A 9209-nucleotide genomic window follows, 5' to 3' on the forward strand; every position below is an offset into this window, starting at 1 on the left:
CGATATTTTTGCCATCTCTTTACTTTTGCCTTTTTTTTTTGAGGGCCATATAACTAGAATTATATAATATATAGCCTGGTTTCTTTCATTTAGCAACATACATTTAATATTCACCCATGCCTTTTCATGGCTTGATAGCTCATTCCTTTTTGTTGCTGAATAGCATCCCACTGTATGGATACACCACAGTTTGTTTATCCTTTCATCCTTTGAAGGACATCTTGGTTGTTTCCATTTTTGTCAGTTGTCAGTTACGCATAATGCTGTTACAACATTTCAAATCAGTTGGGTAAATACCTACGAGTACAGTTGCGGGGTTGTATCATAAGACTATTTTTAACTTTGCAAGAAATATCCAAACTGTCTTCCAAAATAGGTGTACCAATTTACATTCCTATCAGCAGTGAGTAAGAGTCCCTGTTGCTCTGCATCTTCACCAGCAGTTAGTACTGTTGGGTTTTTGTCCTGCTTTTTTTTTTTTTCTTAACCATTCTAATAGTTATGTAGTGGTATCTCATGTTTTAATTGGTATTTCCCTAATGAAAAATGATGTTGAGCATCATTTTGTATTGAGATATAAGTGACATATAATATTGTATTGGATTTAGATGTACAACTTAATGATTTGATATTTACATATATTGCAAAATGATTACCACAGTAAGTCTAGTTAACATCTATTACCATGCATAGAATTTTTTCCTTTTGTGATGAGAACTTTTAAGATTTATTCTCTTAGCAACTTTCAAATATATAACACAGTATTGTTCACTGTAGTTATCATGGTGGTCAAAAGGTACAAACTTCCAGTTATAAGATAAACAAGTTGAACATCTTTTTATATGCTTAGCTGTCATCTGTATATATCTTTGGAGAGGGGTCTGTTTAGATCTTTTGTCCAGTTTGTTAATTGAGAGGTTTTATTTCCTTGTTGTTGAGTTTTAAGGTTTTTGGGTTTTGTTGTTTGGTTTTTCGATGTAGATATAAATCCTTGATTACATACATGTTTTGCAAATATTTTCTTCCAGTCTATGTGTTTTATTTTCATTCTCTTAAGTGTTTGTAAAAAAGTAGCATTTTTTTAGTTTTAATAAAATCCAACTTTTTTTCTTTCATGATCATGTTTTTGGTAATATATCTGAAATCTCATCACCAAATTGAAGCTCAAATATTCTCCTCTGTTTCCTTCTATAGGTATTATAATTTTGTATTTGATGTTTCCATGATCCATTTTAAGTCAGTTTTGTGTAAGGTCTAAGGTCTGTGTCTAGGTTCATGCTTTTTGCTTATGAATATCCAATTATTTCAGCACCAATTGTTGAAAAATTAATTTTTCCCCTTTGAATTGCCTTGTACCTTTGCCAAAAATCAGTTGCTTCTATAGGTGTGCCATCTCTTTTGGGTTCTCTGTTATGTTCCCTTATGTTCCATCCATGTATGTATTCTTTCACTGACATCATGCTGCCTTTATTTCTGTAGCTTTGCAATATGTCATGAAATTGGGTAGTGTGAGCTTGCAAACTTTGTTCTTCTTTTTCAATACTGTATTCACTATTCTAGGTCTTTTCCCTTTCCGTAAACATTTTAGTGTAAGATTTTCCATATCTACCAAATAATGTGCTGGGAATTTTATTGGGACTCCACTGATTCTAAAGATCAAGTTGGGAAGAATTGACATTTTAGTTATATTGCATTTTCAAATCTGCAAACATAAAATATCTCTCAATTTATTTAGATCTTCATTTTCTTCCTTCAGTGTTTTGTGGTTTCTGTATGCAGATGCTATTCGTATTTTGATATATTTAAATATGTGTTTCATTTTTGGTGCTATTGTAAATGCATTGTTTATTTAATTTTACCTTCTAATTGTTCATTGATGGTATATAGATAAGAGATTGACTTTTGTATACTGACTTTGCTATATTCACTCATTAATTATAGGAATTATTGTGCACATTCATTGGTGTTCCTATACAGACTCTCATTCCATGTGCAATTAAAAAGAGTTTTCTTTGTTCCTTTTCAATATGCATACCTTTTATTTCCTTTTCTTCCCTTATTGCATTAAGTAGGGCTTCTATTGTGAGGTTGAATAGAAGTGGTATGAAATGACATCCTTGTGTTTATCCAACTCAGGGGGAAAGCATCCAGTCTTTTACCATTAAATGCTGTTAGGCTATTATAAAATAAGCCTCTTTCAAGCCTATTTCAAAAAGGTATTATGTAGATATTTTTATTAAGTTAAAGAAATGCCTCTCTATTCTTAGTTTGCTGAAAGTTTTTATCATGAATCAGCAGCAGATATTTTGAAATGCTTTTTCCTGCATCAATTGATCTGATCATATGATTTTTCTTCAGCCTTTTGATAAGGCAGACTACAGTGGATGAATTTTGAATGTTGAGCCAGTCTTGCATACGTTTAATAAATCCCATTTGGCCATGGTGTATGATTTTTTTATATTACTGAATTCAGTTTGCTACTGTTTGGTTGAAGATTTTTATTTACATGTTCATGAGATATATCAGTCTGTAATTTTTCTATCATATGATGTCTTTTTATTTTATTTTATTTTTTTTAAAATTTATTTATTTGACGGAGAGATAGCACAAGTAGGCAGAGCGGCAGGCAGAGGGAAAGGGAGAAGCAGGCTCTCTGCTGAGCAGGGAGCCCGATGCGGGGCTCGATCCCAGGACCCCGGGACCACGACCCGAGCCGAAGGCAGCCACCCAACTGACTGAGCCACCCAGGCGCCCCTATCATATGATGTCTTTATCTGGTTTTTGAAATAGGGTAATACTGGCCTCATTGGAAAAGTTAAGAAGTTTTCCCTCTACTTCTTTTTTTTCTTTTTTTCTGGAGCATAAAATTGTTTCTTGTTTTTTATTCACTCTGACAATATGTCTCTTTTAGTTGGCATATTTAGATCATCTATTTATCTACTCACTGCATTTGTTACTTTTTTTAAATTTCTATTTTCTGCCTTGTGTAGCTTTATTTTATATGAACCCTCTTTATCTTCCCTTAGTGTACCCAATTATAGTTTATAAAATAAAACTAGTGATTTCTGTAATGTTTGCAATATAAATTAACTAAGCTAGGTCTACTTTCAAATAACTATACTTCTTGTGTAGTGCAGTTTCCTTAAAATAGACTAGTCCCAATTTGCTCTTCTCACTCCTTTAGATGTTTAATCTTTTGACTTATGCTCTAATCACCCACTATATTGTTAATATTCTTATTTAAGCAAGTAGTTATCTTTTAGATCAACTAAAAATAAAAAAATTAAGCACTTCGTATTACTTTCACTTATTTCTTCTTCAATGTTCTTTCTTCCTTTATGCAAATTCAGTGTCTGTCCTATATAATTTTTCTATTGCCTGAACAACTCCTTTTAACATTTCTTACCTGAGATGAGATCAAGAATCAGACGCTTAACTGACTAAGCCACCCAGGCACCCTAGAATGGGTCTATTTTTGATGAATTCTCTCAACTTTGCTGGATATAAAGTTTTAGGTTGGTGGTGTTTTCCTCCTAACATTTTAACTATTTCAGTCCACTTTCTTCTTGCTTGCATGGTTTCTGATGAGAAGACCACTGTAATTATTATCAGGTGGAATTTTATCCTATAGGTGGAACTTCATTTTTTAAATTTTCCTGCAGTTACTTTCAAGATTTTATCTTTGTCTTTGGCTCTGAACTTTGAGTTTATGTATAAGTGTAATCCATAAAGAAAAAATATATAAATTAGATTTTATAAAAATTAAAAACTTTTGCTTTGTGAAAGACACTACTGAGAGAATGACAAGACAAGTTACAGACTGGAAGAAAGTACAATTGATTCTTATTTTTCATAGTAGTTTGCTCTATAAAATACAGTAATTTGCTCTATGAAATAATATTTTATAATTAGAATAATTAATTCTAATTAATTCAGAATTAATGAATACTGAACTACTATTCCTGGATGAAATACAGGGTTAGTTTGCTATGAGTCTCTGGTCCAATATTTTTATTGACTGATTAATATATATCCTTATTATATGTATGTTTCTGTTTAAAGACAGCTTATTTAAAATATATTATTGATTCATTGACATTGAACTCATGGCCAATAGCACTATAACTCATTATTGAATGAACTTTATCTAACATACATATTTTCTCCATAATATACATCACAACTTTCTTATGCTGAGGAACATTAGATAGCACTTTAGAATAATTCTTGGGATCTATTCTAAATGGTGAAATTACAAAAAAACCCCAAAAAACCCCAGGCAAAATGTTAAAATGTGTCACTAAATAGACCAAGAACCCCCCACATTTTTTATAGACGATAGCTGATATAAGGAGGTAGTGTTGCCTTGTTCAAATTCAGCTGGGAACATGCATGTCAAGCAATTCAAATTTTTCACCATTCTGTGCATGTCTGTGAATGACCATAGCAAGATGGCATGTATTGATTTGGGAGTTACAAACAAATTTTAGCAAGTAGTCAAATGTGCAGATATAGAAACTGCAAATAATGAGGACCCATTGTATTTTCAAATCACATAACTGCCAAAGGACTTATATCCTAAATATAAAAGGAACTCTCAAACTCAATAGCAAAAAATAAAAAAAAATGCAATTAAAAAAGGAAGGGGGCAAATACGTTCAACAGACATTTTACCAGAAGAAATACAGGAATGGCAAATAAGCACATGAAACAATACTCAACATTGTATTAGTATTAGGCAAATGCCAATTAAATGCACAGTGAGCTATTAGAACAGCTAAAACAAATAATATAAAATAAAACAAACTGACAATACCAAGTGCTAGCAAGGATACAGAACAACTAAATATCTCATAGATTGCTGGTAGAAATAAAAAAATGTACAGCTACTCTAGAAAACACATTGTTAGTTTCCCATAAACTTAAAAATGCAATCACAATATGTCTTAGTAATCCCATTCCTAGTTATTTATCCTAGAAATATTAAAACTGTGTTAGAGGCTTCTGGGGAAGCTGGCAGAGTGGGAGCTAAGCTAAGCTCACTCCATCCCATGGATACACCTAGATAACAACCACATCAGTATAAGTAGTCCAGAAAACAACCCAAAGACTGGTAGAACTTAATCTCCACAGCTATGAAATGTAGAGATATAGAGAATAGGCCACATCATGAAGGGCAGAGATGCTGTGAGGAACCAAACTGACCTGTGAGACTGTCTGTGGGAGGGAGGGAAAGCACAGGCACAGAGAAGGGAGAGGAGCAGACCCCACACTAGGCACCACAGGGACCTGTACTGGGGATGATGAATCCCCATCCTTGCCTTTGAAAGCTACAGGGGCTTAATTTCCTGAGTTCTTATAATCAGAGGGGATTAACACCAGGAACTTTAAAAATCAGCAGGCTTGGGTTTGGGAGATCTGGAGGACAACAGGAAATTGAGTCCTGGCCCTTAAAGCAACAGCATAACAAACAGTCCCACTGAGATACAGCACAGAAGCAGGAATTTGAAAACCTCAGGGGTATATGGGAGGGAGGTTTATTTCTTAATCTCAGAGCATATGCAGGAGGGGCAGAGATCTTTGGGAGACTTCTCCAAGAACCAAAGAGCTGGCAGGTGCCATTTCCCCACCTTGCCCCCCAGCCTAGATACACAGACACCTACAGGAGCCAGCACAGTGTGAACACTCTACCTAGCTGGGTAAGAGCATGCCTTCCACCCCCAACCCCCACCACTCTTCTGTGGAACTGCCTCCTGCAACCTGCCCTTAGCAGTTCACCAAAGCCGCTCCAGGTCCCCTTCTGAAAACAGACCAGTGCAAACCTTGATAACACTGCTTGTCTTGTCCCTGCATTCTCCTGTGGACCCATCCTCTCCAACCTGCCCTCTGCAGGTTTCCATCCAAAGCAGCACCACAGGCATTGAAGCATGCAAGCAGCACCAACAGGAGTCAGCACCACTCCAAAGTGATCCTTGCCCCAGAGAGAGGTGAAGATAACCGCACACACCAGTTCCACTGCAGCTTCATCAATGTGCTGGGGGCAGACATCTGGTTTGACTACAGGAACTTCCCACCAAGGAGAGCTTCTCAAGGGACAACAGAGGGAGAATTCCCTGCAGTTCTGTACAGCCACAGCTCTGGCAAATACCTGGCAGCCCTAAACTGGCCCCCAAACAACACAGGGACGAAACTGCCCACAATAGGCAAAAAGAGCCATTGCAGACAACTGGACTAAGGGAAAACATGGCTCAGCAACAACACTAGTGTGCATGCAACACACATAGGAGACTCACATCTGAAGAACCAGATTCTGGTGAACAGGTGACATTGCACTGCAGGGCACTGCAGGACCTCTTCTTCATAAAGCCACTGCTTTCAAGATCAGGAGACATAGCTGACTTTCCTAACACACAGAAACAGACACAGAGACTGAGACAAAATGAGGAGACAGATGAATATGTCCCAAATGAAAACAGAGGACAAAATCACAGCAGCAGAGCTAAATGAAAGGAGACGGGTAATATGTCTGATAACGAATTTAAAGTAATGGTCAGAAACTCACTTAACTTGAGAAGAGTGAAAGATCTCAACTAGACCCTGAACAAAGAGAGAAAACACAAAAAAGAACTAATTGGAGATGAAGAACTCAATAACTGAAGTTAAAAATACACCAGAATGAATAAATAGTAGATTACAGAAAACAGAAGAATGGATCAGAGACCTGGAGGAGAGTAATGGGAAGCAATCAAACTGAACAGGAGAAAGAAAAAAGAAATAAAAATGAGACTGGATTAAGAGAACTCAGTGCCACCATCAAACATAATAGCATTCACACTATAGGGATCCCAGAAAGAGATGAGAGAGAAAAGGAAACAGAATATGTATCTGAAAAAGAGAATATTTGAAAACTTCCTGAAAGAAAGAGACATCTAGATCCAGGAGGCACAGGATTCTCCTAACAAAATCAACCAAAGGAGGTCCACACAGGGACACACAGTAATTAAATGACAAAAAGTAGTGATAAAGAGATAATTTTAAAAGCAGCAAGAGACAAGAAAACATTTACATGCAAGGGAAACCCCATAAGGATATCAGTGGATCTTTCATCAGAAACTGCAGGCCAGAGGGGAGTGGCTGATATATTAAAAGTGCTGAAAGAAAAAACCTGCAACCAAGAATACTCTATCCAGCAAGACTGTCATTCAGAATAGAAGGATAGATAAAAAGTTTCTCAGACATACAAAAGTTAAAGGAATTCATCACCACTAAACCAGGCTTACAAGGGGATTCTGAGGGTGGAAAGGAAAGACCATGGCTGGAGTAAGAAAAATAAGAAACACAAAAGCAGTAAAAATAAATATATCTATAAAATTCAGTTAAGGGATTCACAAAATAAAAGGATATGAAGTATGACACCATATACCTAAAACAAGGGGGGAAAGGAGTAATAATTTAGTGCTGTTAGAATAGGTTCAAACTTAAGCACCCATCAACTTAATGTAGACTACTATATGCATAAGATGTATAAACCTAATAGTAACCATAAATCAAAAACCACTAATAGATATGCAAAAAACAAAGAGAGAGGACTCCAAGTATATCACTAAAAAAAGCTATCCACCTCCAGAGAAGAGAGCAGGAGAAGAAAGAAACAGAAATGAATATAAAACCCATAAAACAAGTAAAATAATGGCAATAAGTTCATATATACCAAAAAGTACTTTGAATGTAAATAGACTAAATGCTCCAATCAAAAGACATAGGGTAATGGAATTTTAAAAAAGCAAGACCCATCTATGTGTTGCCTACATGACATTCATTTCAGATCTAAAGGCACAAGCAGACTAAAAGTAAAGGGACAGAAAAGGGACGGAAAAATTTATTATGCAAATGCAAGTGAAAAAAAAAAAAAGCCCGCGGGTGTGCCTGGGTGGCTCAGTCAGTTGAGCTTCAGACTCTTGGTTTCAGCTCAGGTCATGATCTCAGGGTCATGGCACTGAACCCCAGATCAGGTTCTATGCTTTGTGTGAAGCCTGCTTGGGATTCTCTCTCCCTCTCCCGCCAGCTCTGCTCCTACTCTCTCTCTCTCTCTCTCTCACTTTCTCTCTCAAGTAAGTAAATAAATAAGATCTTTAAAAAAAAAAAAGAAAGAAAGCCTGGGTAGCAGTATTTATATGGGACAAACCAGATTTTAACCTTTCCCAAACTGATACAGGAAGAAATAGAAAATTCAAACAGACTATCCGCAATGAAATTGAATCTAAATAAAAAAATTCCCAATAAACAGAAGTCCAGGACCAGATGGCTTCACAAGTGAATCGTGTCAAACATTTTAAGAAGAGTTAACACCTATTCTCAAATTATTCCAAAAAATAGAAGAGGAAAGAAAGCTTCCAAATTCATTCTGTGAGGCCAGCATTTATCTGGCACAAAACCAGATAATGGCACTACAATAAAAGAGAACTGCAGTCCAATATCTCTGATGAAAATACATGCAAAAATCTTCAACAAAATATTAGCAAACTGAATTCAACAATATATTAAAAAATTATTCACCACAATCAAGTAAGATTTATTCCTGGGATGAAAGGGTGGTTCAATATTTGAAAATCAATCAATGTGATACATCACATCAATAAGGAAAAAGATAAAAACCCAAGGATCATTTCAATATATGCAAAAAAGCATGCGACAAAGTGAAATTGGACCACTTTCTTATACCATACACAAAAGTAAACTCAAAATGGATTAACAAGTTAAATGTGAGACCTGAAACCATAAAAATCCTAGAAGAGACCACAATCAGTAATTCCTCTGACACTGGCAACAGCAACATCTTTCTAGATATGTGTCCTGAGGCAAGGGAAACAAAAACAAAAATAAACTATTGGGACTATATCAAAAGTAACAGCTTGTGCATAGCAAAGGAGACAACCAACAAAACTAAAAGACAACCTACTGAATGGGAGAAGATATTTGCAAATTATAAATCCAATAAGGGGTTAATATCCAAAATATTGAAAGAACTTCTACAACTCAACACCAAAGAAGCAAATAATCCAATTAAAAGTGGGCAGAAGAGGGGCGCCTGGGTGGCTCAGTTGGTTAAGCAACTGCTTTCGGCTCAGGTCATGATCCTGGAGTCCCAGGATCGAGTCCCGTATCGGGCTCCCTGCTCTGCAGGGAGTCTGCTTCTCCCTCTGCCTCTC

This window comes from Phoca vitulina, unplaced genomic scaffold (genome assembly GCF_004348235.1).
Source record: "Phoca vitulina isolate PV1807 unplaced genomic scaffold, GSC_HSeal_1.0 scaffold4, whole genome shotgun sequence".
Taxonomy (NCBI): domain Eukaryota; kingdom Metazoa; phylum Chordata; class Mammalia; order Carnivora; family Phocidae; genus Phoca; species Phoca vitulina.